A 12,884-nucleotide genomic window follows, 5' to 3' on the forward strand; every position below is an offset into this window, starting at 1 on the left:
TCTACTTTCATACAAACATGAACTCTAAGAGACTAGCACACATCAAAAAGAACAAGAACAACTGTGCTGGCACAGATGCGTGGAGAAAGGGACTCTCATTGACTGCTGGTGGGAATGTTGACTATTCCAGCCTTTCTAGAAAATATGGAAATTCCTTAAAAAATCTAGGAATTGGGTTTCCATTGACCCAGCAACTCCACTTCTTTGGGTCCCCCAAGGGCCCAAAAATACAATGGAGAAAAGATGTTTGCACTCCTATGTGCTTTGCAGTATTATCCACAATAGTAAAAAATCTGGAAACAACTCAAGTGTCCAAGGATAGATGACTAGATAAAGAAACTATGATACATATACATAATGGAAAATTGGTTGTCCAATAGTCATGAAACTTGCCACAACATGGAGGGACATGGAGAGTATCATGTTGAGTGAAGTAAAGTCAGCGGGAGAGAGATCCATAGAGAATGATCTCTTTCATATGCAGCCTCTAAAGAAACATAGTGGTGGAGACAATGGAAACAGAGAACATGAGAACCAGTGTTCAATAGAAAACATGCCACTTAAGAGGGCTCGGGCATAAGACGGGGAGGGGGCAATGTCTTTGATAGGGGCAAGTGTTCAACTGGGAGGAGGTTGTGCTGAAAGTGGTAAAGTGTCAGGCATGAAACCCAACAGTACTGTAAAAACAAATCAAAAAATAAAATAAATAAAATGAAGTGCCTCTTGTAGAAGGGTGGGTAGGTAGGAGGCAAATGGGGGCTAGAGGGGACAGCATTGGTAGAGAGAAGTGGACACGGAGGAGTTTGGTGTTGAAACACTGTATGCCTGAAACTCAATCATGAATAATTTTGTAATTTCACAGAGACTAAACTAGAAACAAAACAATAAACACACCAAAAAACTCCAGGAAGAAAAAGAAAAATTACAAAGAGGAGTTTTATGCATAATTCAAAGTCCTGCTGTCTTAAACGAAGACAACCTTGCTGTGGAAAATACTCTGATCTTAACTTCTGTGTAGCAATATATACTCTCTGGTCCTTGGGAGAAACTGAAGTAGTGTTGAGGAGAGGTCTTAGCAAACCTCAGGAGCTTGCATAATTAGGAAGATGCCTCAAAGAGAATATTCCACAAAATAACCCCTACTGGAGAGACAGTACAATACGTATGGCACTTGCCTTGCATATGGCAAACCCACTTAAAACCCCTGGTACTATATACAGTCCCCTGAGCATGGCCAGTGGTCACTCCAAAGCATAGAGCCAGAAATAGCCCCTCTGAAGAACAGGTGAAGAAAGAAAAGGAAGAGAAGGAGGGAGGGAGGGAAGGAGGGAAGGAAGGAAGGAAGGAAGGAAGGAAGGAAGGAAGGAAGGAAGGAAGGAAGGAAGGAAGGAAGGAAGGAAGGAAGGAAGGAAGGAAGGAAGGAAGGAAGGAAGGAAGGAAGGAAGGGAGGAAGGAAGGAAGGGAGGGAGGAGGAGGAGGGGAGGGAGGGAGGGAGGGAGAGAGGGAGGGAGGGAGGGAGGGAAGGAGGGAAGGAAGGAAGGAAGAAGGAAGGAAGGCAGGAAGGAAGGAAGAAGGAGGAAGGAAGGAAGGAAGGAAGGAAGGAAGGAAGGAAGGAAGGAAGGAAGGAAGGAAGGAAGGAAGGAAGGAAGGAAGGCAGGCAGGCAGGCAGGCTGGCCTAGAAAGTGAAAATTATTCTTATCTAACAAGTCAGGCTCCTTGTATTTGTCTCCCTCTAAAGGGAAGGTAAAAATAAACTTGGGAATCGGAAATGTAGCTCAGTGGTATAGTGTGAGGCCCTCAGTTCAATCACCAGCACTAAAAAATAGTAATAGAAAACAAAAAAAAAATTGCGGGGGATTTTGGGCCATACCTGGAGGTGCTCAGGGTTTATTTCTGGCTCTGCACTTGGGCATCACTCCTGGTGAGTCTTGCAGGAAAAGAAGAAAAGTGCCCTACCTGTCATTCCAGCCCCTCCCTCCTCCAATAATTTAAATTCTATTTCACCATTTCACTGAATGCTGGTCTTGTCTGATACTTGACACAGAACAGTCCAAGTGCCGCAGGATTCTAGCCTGCAGGTGAGGGAGTGGACGCTTAAAGGGACTGAGTACCTGGCTTAAGGCAGAGCCAAGCGAGAATTAGAAACCACGCTATTTTACTCTAAGAGGGCATGCCACTAACTGTCCTTGAACATGCAGCACATGGGATCCCTTCAAGACGAGTCAAAGATTTATTTTATATTAGGTTCAAAGTGAGAGTAGGAGAGCAGTACAGTGAGAAGGAGCTTGCCTTGCACAGTCATCCCAGTTTAGGTCCAAGCACTGCCAGGAGTGATCCTTGAGCAGTTTTTAAGTCCTGAGCATGGCTTGGTGTGGCCCAAAATGTCAAAAAAATAAAGTGAAATAAACTTTTTTTTTGGTGGGGGAGGGGAGGCAGGAGAATGGGAGCCCAAGAGGGTTTCAGGAGGCTTGATGATCCTCTTGGCAACTCTTCACCAACAAGGCCAGTGATTCCATGCAGGAGCCTGAGGATGCAGTGCTGCTCAGGCCCCTCAGTGTCTGCGATGACCTGCGCTGGGTCAAGGGCCTCCAGAGCTGCACCCAGCAGTGCTCAGGTAGCATGTAGTGCTAGGGATTGAATTAGGATTGGCCAATGCAGCTTAACTCTCTCTCTCTCTCTCTCTCTCTCTCTCTCTCTCTCTCTCTCTCTCTCTCTCTCTCTCTCTCTAGCCTGCTTGGTTTTTAAAAGAAAAACAAGAAAACAACTGACAGTGTTTATTAAAGCCAGCGAAAGAGTTCAAACAACATGAAAGATGAAAGGAAGAATTTGGAAAACCTGTCACTCTAAGCTTGACAGGGAGTAGGAAATAGCGTCAGGATCTTCTTTCTGGTGACTTCCCTCTGATCTGCAGATGGGGTGTCTGGAGTGACTGCAGTGCCGCTACTTCCAAATCCGGGGAACATAAAGTCAGTGCTGTGTACCAGCCTGGATGTGAGTTCTGAGGGTCCCTCTCTGCTCATTCTCTTGGCTGAAAGGTGCTGACCCTGGTGTGTCTCTCTGTCTGTGTGCTGAGGCCTCCCTGCCACGGCCTGGGAGTCTGGAACCGGCTGTAAGCACACGACGTGCAGGTTAGTGCTGAGCTGGGGAGCTCCCAGATTTCGTGGCCAGCAGTTCTTGGGAGGAAAATCCTGGCCCAGAGCAGGTCAATCCCAACCTCAAACGTTTCAGGTCCGTTGCCGTTTTTCTCGCAGAAAAGAATTTCAGGAAGAGGCAAAATGGTGAAGCAAGATAGTTTTTACTGAAGCTTATTTAGAAAGAGAGAAGCATTTCATTGAGCAAGAACAAAGGCTTCTCCAGACAAAGAAACAGAGACAAGCAGGCAAGATACACGTTCAAGGAAAAGGGCTTGGCAAGCAAGCCTGATTGGCTTTTAAAAATACTCCATATATATGATTTTCATGCTGTTTTCTCTCTCAACATAATGCTCTAAAAGTTAATCCATGTTGCCACAATGGGAAATTTCCTTCATTCTCAGAGGTATCATTTCTTTGTGTGTGTATTGTATTCTAGATTCTCTATCTTTCCTTTGACAGACACTTGAGCTGTTTCCATATTTTTGACTACAGAGAATAATGCAGCAATAGATATATGGGTGTGTATATATATCCTTGATATCTTAATGTTATTAGCTCCACCCACATACTGACATGTATACTTTCTAGATAAGAGTTCTATTTTCAATTTTTTTGAGAAACTTCTGTACTACTTCTAACTGAAATGATGCAATTTACATTTCCAGTAGCAATGGATAAAGGCTCTCTTTTCTCCACAGCCTTGCCAACTGCTAATATAAATAAAGGTATCCACTGGTATCTCTTGTCTTCTTAATAAAAGTCATTATCACAGGTGTGAACTGATATCTCATTGCAGTTTTGATTTTTAATTTCATGATTGGTAAGGCTGGAGTGATAGCACAGCGGTTGGGCGTTTGCCTTTCACGCGGCCGACCCGAGTTCGATTCCTCCGCCCCTCTTGGAGAGCCCGGCAAGCTACCGAGAATACCGAGCCCGCGAGGCAGAGCCTGGCAAGCTACCCGTGCGTATTTGATATGCCAAAAACAGTAACAATAAGTCTCACAATGAGAGACGTTACTGGTGCCCGCTCGAACAAATGGATGAGCAACGGGATGACAGTGACAGTGACAGTAAGGTTAAGCATCTTTTCATGTACCTGAAGTCATCTGTATGTCTTCTTAGGAAAAAATATCTTTATATCTTCAACCCATTTTTAAATAAGATGGCTTTTAAAATATTGAATTGGGCATATACTGCCCGAGCCCATGTGCTGCTTGTGTCCATGTGGCTGAGCACACTGGTGCCTAAGCACACGTGTCGTCTGCATCTCTCTTGAGATGTGTACTTTCATAGTTTCATGCCTAATGCTGGGGTGTGTGTAGGGGCTCCTCTGTCCTTGGAGAAGCCCGGGCTCACTCTTGAGCACATTACTCTCCACTCTCTCCCACTTTCTCTTCCTCCTTCCCTTCAAAACCTCCAAATAAAATGTTTTACTTAAAGAACAAAACAAAACAAAACTGGGGCTGGAGCGATAGCACAGCGGGTAGGGCGTTTGCCTTGCACGCGGCCGACCCGGGTTCAAATCCCAGCATCCCATATGGTCCCCTGAGCACCAGCCAGGAGTGATTCCTGAGCGAAGAGCCAGGAGTAACCCCTGTGCATCACTGGGTGTGACCCAAAAACAAAAACAAACAAAAAAAAACTGAATTGTGTGAATTTTTAATTTTTTGGTTTTGGCAGGGCTAACTCCTGACTGTGTTTAGGGATAAGTACTGACAGGCTTAGGGGGACTAGATAGGGTGCAAAGGATTGAACCGGGCTGGCCATGTACAAAGCAAACACCCTGAGCCCTGCTACTATTGCTCTGCTTCCCCATTGTGTGGATTCTTAACATATCCTCAATATTAACCCCTTGTTAGATACATGACTTGAGAATATTTTCTCCTCTCAGTGTGCTGTCTTTCCATTTTATTGATGTTTTCACTTGCTGTGCAGAAGCTTTTCAGTTTGATATTGTCCCACTTGTTTGTACTTACTTGTCAAAGCCAAAACACTTCATCACCAAGACCAATGTCAAAGAGCTTACCATCTATCTAAAAGAAAAGCACTCTTGACCGCTGCCGAGATGTGACCCCAGGGGCCGCACGCGTGTGCGGCTCCTCCGCAGCTGCACGAGCATGAATCCGGACCCAGCTGAACCAACTTCAACATGGGCAGCTCCTTGCAGATTGTCTCCAGCCAGAGAACCAAGCCGCGACCCCATGCCCGCCCAGGAGGGGAAAGGTATTTCTCTCTCTCGCCTGTCCCTTCCCGGGGATGAAGGGCGTGGGGACTGCCATATTATGACGACCACAGATGGGGTTTACAAGCTTGCAATGATCGAATATCCGGAAGAAATCTCCCTAGACTTAGTTGTTAAAGTACAGAAATACAAAACCGCACGGCCGCTACCGTGGTCGCGCGACCTCATTTCTCTTCACAACAGGTCTGACTCTAGTGGGGTGCTCCTAATAATAATGGTTTGTATTGAAATATTGAATGTAATCAAAGTAAACAGAAAGTAAAGTGAAATTTATCAGTTACAAGGCGGGGGGGGGTGCAGGGGTGGGCGGGATGGGAGGTGTACTGTGTTTTGTTTTGTTTTTTTCTCTTCGGTGGTGGGATATGGGCACTGGTGAAGGGATGGTTGTTTCACCATTGTATGACTAAGACTTAAGCCTGAAAGCATTGTAATTTTCCACATGGTGATTCAATAAAATAAAATAAAAAAAATAATAATAAAAATAAAGGAAAAGCACTCTTTTCCTTTAAGAGTGCTATGTTATCAGGTCTAACATTCCAGTCGTTGATCCATTTTAAATTAATATTTGACTATATAAGATAGCAGTTCAATATCATTCTTTTTCATGTGGCTGTCCAGTTTTCTTAACACCATTTGTTAGACAGTATCTTGTCTCTCTGGTGATTGGGGCTCCCTGGTTAAATATTAGTTGACTGTAAATATGGGAATTTAATCTATCCATTGTGTATGACACTGGAAACACAGTGTTTTCATTTCTTTAGCTTGCAAATATAGCTTGAAATTAGGATTGTGGTAGCTCTATGTACTTTTATTGTCTCGACAATTTGGGGTTCTTTTATGGTTTCACATATATTTACTTTTCCCCCTAATTTTGTTGAAAAAATGCTATTGAATTTGTATAGGAAATTTAAAAATATATTCAAAAATGTATTGAATTTGTAGATCTTAGTAATATCAACTCTTCCTATCAATAAACAGTTTGTCTTTTTTAAATTCTTTTCAACAGTCTTGTAATTTGTTGTATACATTTTACTTTTTTGATTTATTCCTAGATATTTTGCTCATTTTGAGCTATTGTGAATAAAATAGTCCTATTTATTTTCTTAATGACTGAATTTCTTATATATTCAAATGCAACTGATTTCTGTATGTTTTTATATCATTATAACTTTATTGTTTTCTATAGTCAATCTCTTGAGAATTCTTTTTTTCTTTCTGGGTCACACCTGGCGATGCACAGGGATTGCTCCTGGCTCATGCACTTGGGAATTACTCCCATATGGTGCTCAGGGAACCATATGGGATGCTGGGAATCGAACCTGGGTCAGTCATGTGCAAAGCAAATGCCCTATCCACTATGCAACTTACAGATCTGTTTATTGCTTATTGCTCCAGCCCCTCTTGAGATTTCTTATGGTGATTGTTTTTATATCCCATTGTATTAATGTATTTCACATTTATTGACTTGCCTTGTTGAACTATCTTAATATTCCATGAATGAATTCAATCTGGTTATGGTGTACTACTAAGCAAATGTGTGTTTCCTGTCCTCACAACTCCAGAATCTGTTTGTGTAAACAGAATCTTTCCTTGTACTGCTGGGTGCCTGATCCATAATTTACCTGTCAAGAACTAAACACTGTATAGTGACTGTAGATTTAGTACAATCATTGTATCCAGGAGAATAATGCACCATCTTTGCAGAATATCATCTCCAAGATGGTGCCCCCAGTGTGCCTTTTATAAGGCTATTCTGCCACACTCTATCAGTTTGGCAGTTTCTGAATTTTGCAGTAAAGGATAAGCAGATCTCATGGTTCTAATTACTGCTGCACCTCCTTGGCTGTACAGCACATTCCCTGGTCCTTTGCCCTGCTAAGCAGGATCCTACATAGGCTGATCAAAAGAGAAGCGCTTACATCCAGAACATGGGTCAATTTTATTTAGTATTCACTCCCTTAAGAGGGGTAACAAAGTTACTTGCTACCAAGTGGCTACTTGGTTTCTTTGAAGAAAGATGCTGTAAAGCATTTGCCTTGGTTGTTAGTAGGTGGGAAACTGGTTACAAATTGCTAAATGAGCCTTGGCTAGTAGGAATTAGTATTAGTGGGCCTATGCTTAGCCTTGAGCCCTGGCTACAAGTGCCAACACAACCACAGTTTAACACCCTGCCAAGTCATCCTATTTTGTTGGTTAACTTCTCTTCTGTTATAGCTTCTCTCAGATCAACAACATACCATTCAAAAAGTCCTACTTCCTGGCTCATTCCCACAGGTTCATCCACCTATCTCTTACCCAAAACTCCTTGTCCACAATTTTCAAATCCTCTTTCCTCCAAGTCTTGATTAGTGAGCCCCACTATTAGTTATCTGCCTGAGAGTCAGTAGGCCATTTTTATTTTCACACAGTGGATACTTATATATGTAACTTAAGAGATCTGCTTATTGGAAGGATCTTACCTCACAATTATCTTTTTCAGGAGCTGGAGGAGAAGCACTAGTCAATAGTGTAAATTAAAATAGTAGGAAATGTATTTACGCCTTTTGGTTCCATTCTTTCCCATATGCTATTTGCATCTGATTACAGATTTGTGCTCGGTCTTACCTAACCTTAATATTTTGTGAGTTTAACAGATCCCAGCTCAGTTCTGGATATAAAGTCGCATACTTGTTTCAACCAGGGCCTGATAGTACCAAGGAGTGAATTTACCAATTTTCAATAGTATGTAACTTTCTACTAGTTAGTAGTACTCTGGGTGTCTATGTTGTAATTCTCCATCTGGATTACACCATAAACATCATGAGGCATCTTTTCCCATGACTGACAGCTTTAATATTTGGGCACTGTCAGGTAGTACGAACCAAGAGGAACGATCACTGGCATTACAGCTAGGACCAACTGCAGATTCCTTTTCTGCCATGGGCTTCATTCAAAGGTAGAAGTTGTTTGTGTCAAGAAACTTAATCAGTGTTCCTCGATGAAATGTGCTGCTCTCAGAATCTTTTTTTTTCTTCTTCCTTTTTTCCTGCTCTAAATAAGGATGCCTCCACAATCTTCAGTGGGCTCTCATCCAATTCATTTGCCCCTGAATGGAGGAGTTGTGAAACATAGTATTTTGCTTTTTTACTTTTAAAGGAATACCTCAAAAGCTCAAATATGAAAGGTACCAGAATCTTTCCAGGTTTTCTCATAGTTTTCTCTTACATGGCCTTCACTGTGCTTGCAACAACTTGCTCATTAAGTGCAAATAAACAGAATGTTACCAATACATGGGCCACTATGATAATGTTCTGTTGATCCAGATCACATCTGACTAAACTATAGCTTGAGGGCAGTAAGGATACCATTTAAGAGTACTCTGCTGTATATATAAACTGGGGAATTTATGGTCCTTCCTCCTTATAGGGGTGGAAAAGAAAGTATTCACCAAGCCAGAGATCATGCACCATACACGTGAGAGCATATTAATCTGCTCTATTAATAACATGTCTGGCACAGACAGCAGCTACAACTGGAGCTACAACTTGGTCAAGTTTGTAACAGTCCATCATCCTACAGGAGGTCATCTGTAGGGGACAGATGGGTAATTAAGTGGCTATGTAACTGACATCACTATTCTTTATCTTTGAGCACTTTAAGTATGGCATGATTCTCTTTTATCCCCAAGACTCAATACTGCTATTTACTCACTTGGCTAAAGAATACAGGGGCAATTTCAAAGTTTCTAACTAGCCTTCTTTTCCCTTACAATAGCTTTTATCTCATGGACTAAGGGACCATTTGGTTTCTTTCCCTAAATACCAAGTTCCTATTTCCCTAAATATCCATGTTGGTCAGATGTACTTAGGAATGGGGAAAATTTATCACTAGATAAATCTGTGGACACTGTGAGCTGAGCTATGACCCCATGCCGCCCGGGGATGGGGAAGGATTTTCTCTCCCAATGCTTTCTTTCTACAGGGAAGATAGCAGTGGCAGCAGCAGCGCCCACGCGGCATCCGCCATTTTCCAGGACTCACAACCCAGAGGTACTTGCTTGTCCTGATGTGGCGGGCAAGAGATCATGGGATGGTGGTGTTACAGGCATGCCCTCGGCCCAGATGAGATCCGGAGCAGCTGTGCACGACACGGCCCCTCTGCTCCTTAAAGACTATGATCCGGGATGTCTACTAACCCATTTTGGCACCCAGAGACTTATAGAAATGCATCTAGACTGTGAGCTGAGCTAAAACAACAGAAATCCAAAACCGCGTGGCCGAGAGCATTCTCAGCAATGGAAAACAAACTATCAAGTGATGCTTTTTCAGCAGGTTTGATTGTTGGGGGAAAATTCCAAATAATAATGGTCAGTTCTCTGTTGAAATATTGAATGTATCCAAAGTATAGAGAGAATAAAGTGAAGATCACTGGCCACTCAGGTGAGGGGGAGAGAAGGGAGGGTGGAGGGGAGGGGGGAATATTGGGATTCTTGGTGGGGGATCAGGGGCACTGGTGAAGAGATGAGGGTTTGATCATTATATGACTGGACTTAAACCTGAAAGCTTTGTAACTTTTGTCACGGTGATTCAATAAAATAAAATTAAAAAATAAATAAAATAAAATAATATAAAAAAAAGACAGGTGGGAAGTAAAATAAAGGAAGGATGCCAACTTGGAAACAAACAAACAAACAAAAAAAACAAGTTAGACCTAAGCCAGAAGGCATTACCTAATTCCTATCTACTCTCACAGTAAGAGGGAGAGACAGGGCAGGATGATGTTTTATCTATAGTTATCAATGTCTACTCCGAAACTACTCCAAATAATCCTCAAAATAGTCGGTATCTTCCATTTCCTGTTCTACAGCCATATGAGAGGTAGTAGTGAGAAAACCTTTAATATGCACTTACCCTTCTATTGTAGGGTTCTTTCACCTAGGTTTGCTCTTTCTGTCCATTGATGATTTTCTGGGTCTGTGGTGGCTCAGGGAAGAAACTAGACAAGAAGTAGTAACATTTTCTTATGAAGGCTACCCGTGGCTTTTTGACTCTTTAGCCTGGTTTATTTGATAATATAATAGATCGTGTGATGTCCTTTCTGGCCACCTCTCTTATACCTACAAAAGCCATGTTCCATTAACCATTTTCTACAGCTCTCTTCAGATGAGATGACAGGCTGTGCTCTGGCCCTGCAATTCACTATGATAATTTACCAATTTGCTTCTACTGAGTTAAGTAACACAATCTGGACTTTTATTTCTGGGTCTCGTAATTTCCATTGTTATTAGGTTACCTAGCTAGCTCTGTAACATTTCCTATCATCGGCCCTGGCCTTCAGAGGACAAGTACTAACAGAATTTCTAAATGATGCTGGTGTCTTTTTAAAGAATGCATTCCTTATTGCATTAGTAAACAGAAATCTCTGGACCGTTTTCATTTTGCCTTACACAGTACATTTACCCTAGTATGCAAACCTCTGTGAAATTTTGTATTCTTCCTGTCCACCTCCTGTCATACTTCATTTAGATGGACCAAACAAAGAACCCTGGATTTTTTCCAAATTTCCAAGAACTACTCAAGCTCTGGCTAACACTGTTGCCTCACATCTGTCATATATCTGTCAATGTGAAATCTTTTCTCATTGTAGAAATGAGAAATACTTTTTAAAAAGTTCTCATATGAGAAATGTAAAACCACTTATGTATGAGAAAGCTTTCCTTCACTCTCCTTCACTCAATCTGTGTTCCTTCCTCTTCGACCAAGAGCCCTCAGTAACCCAGTTCCTATGATTATTCTCTCAGCTCTGAACGTTTATTCTGGCAAGAATATGATGTAACTTCAGCAGGCCCAGCACTGCTCTGGCTCAATTAGGCTGTGTTCTGACCCTAGTTATGATTTGGTGATCAGAATGAGTGAAGCAAATCCTCAGATAGGTATATGTGCAAAAATGTCCTCATTCTCTTCAAGCAAGGGGATGGAAGGAAGAAGGAAACAGGCTACTTATGTAGGTTCATAGTCAAGACTTTTATGAGCATGACCATAGTCATCATCAACCCAAGTTTCAGGTTCCTTTCCAATCAAATCCTTTTCAATCAAGTCCCTGATCTTGGCTTAGCAGACAAGATGAAACTGGTATCAACTCCCCTACCAGCTCCTGGGTCTGATCCTTAGCTTTTTCAGTCTGTCATTCAACTACAAGAGATCACTTTATAGTCTATCAAGAGGGCAGGCACCTGGCTTCTCATGCAATCTTTAGCTGATGAATACTGTCTTTGGCATGTCTCTAATACATTGATTGTTTTTACCAATATGGGATGTCTTTGGTATAGACTGTGAAGGTCCAAATAAAGTAGGAAAAGGCTGAGAGAGGAGTTAATGTTTAATGAAGATAAAAGAAAACACGCAGCTACTCCCATGGGTGGAAATGGAGTTAGATGGCCTTTCAAGCTGTTCTACCTAAGGTAAGCAGGCTGGGCTTTTACAAGTAGGATATAGAATATCCTTGGAGAGGTGCCAAGACTTCAGAAGAAGCAACTGTCTACACTTGGTGATAATTCCCTGAGAGCAATTCAGCCAAGTCCTCTCAGACTCTAACATTACCAACAGGGGAGGGATCTGCCTCAGTTCAAAAAGATACATTTCAGAGCAACCACTAGAGGCACCAAAGTACTTCCTCCTTTGTCTTCCTCACAATCTGCACTGTAGCACTGTAGTCCCATTGTTCATCAATTTGCTCGAGGAGGCACCAGTAATGTCTCCATTGTGAGACTTGCTGTTACTGTTTCTGGCATATCGAATACACCATGGGTAGCTTGCCAGCCTCTGTCATGCGGGCTGGATATTCTCAGTAGCTTGCCGGGCTCTCCGAGAGGGACAGAGGAATCGAACCAGGGTTGGCTGCATGCAAGGCAAACACCCTACCCGCTGTGCTATCAATCCTATGTATATATATTTTTATATCCCACAAATGAATAGCATCTATATTTCAGTCTGTAAAAGTAACACTAAACTTACAGTTCCATAAAACTAACTTCTCTAACTATATACAATCCACGCAAAGAACTTAATATTACCAGTATGAAGGATGGAAAATTTAGTTGTGAAGAAGGAAGGCGAATCCTTTTGTTTATAGTTATATACAGTCAAGTTTTTTAAAAGTACTATGAAATAGTTCCCTTCTGGGTGATCATGCTACCCATTCTTTGTAGAGGTCAATTTAGTTGTTTTGCTTCCCATTTTTAGGGATTATTTTTCAAACTCGCTTTTGATTACCAACAAAGCATATTTCAAGAAGATTACCATCTATTCCCAATCCCTTTCCCTGAATTCTCCTTCTCACTATTAATGAAAAAAACAAACAAACCTGGGATGGAAGAGATAGGTCAGGAGTCAGGAGCAAATTCCTTGTAAGCACAAGGACCTGAGTTCAATCCCACAAAAGCACTGACCCCAAAGCACTGCCAGGTGTGGCCTTAGTGGTCCTCAAACATTGCTGGACCCAAGCAGTGCTGCATTCCCACGTCCGAGCAC

Source organism: Sorex araneus, chromosome 6 (genome assembly GCF_027595985.1).
Source record: "Sorex araneus isolate mSorAra2 chromosome 6, mSorAra2.pri, whole genome shotgun sequence".
In the NCBI taxonomy this organism is placed as follows: domain Eukaryota; kingdom Metazoa; phylum Chordata; class Mammalia; order Eulipotyphla; family Soricidae; genus Sorex; species Sorex araneus.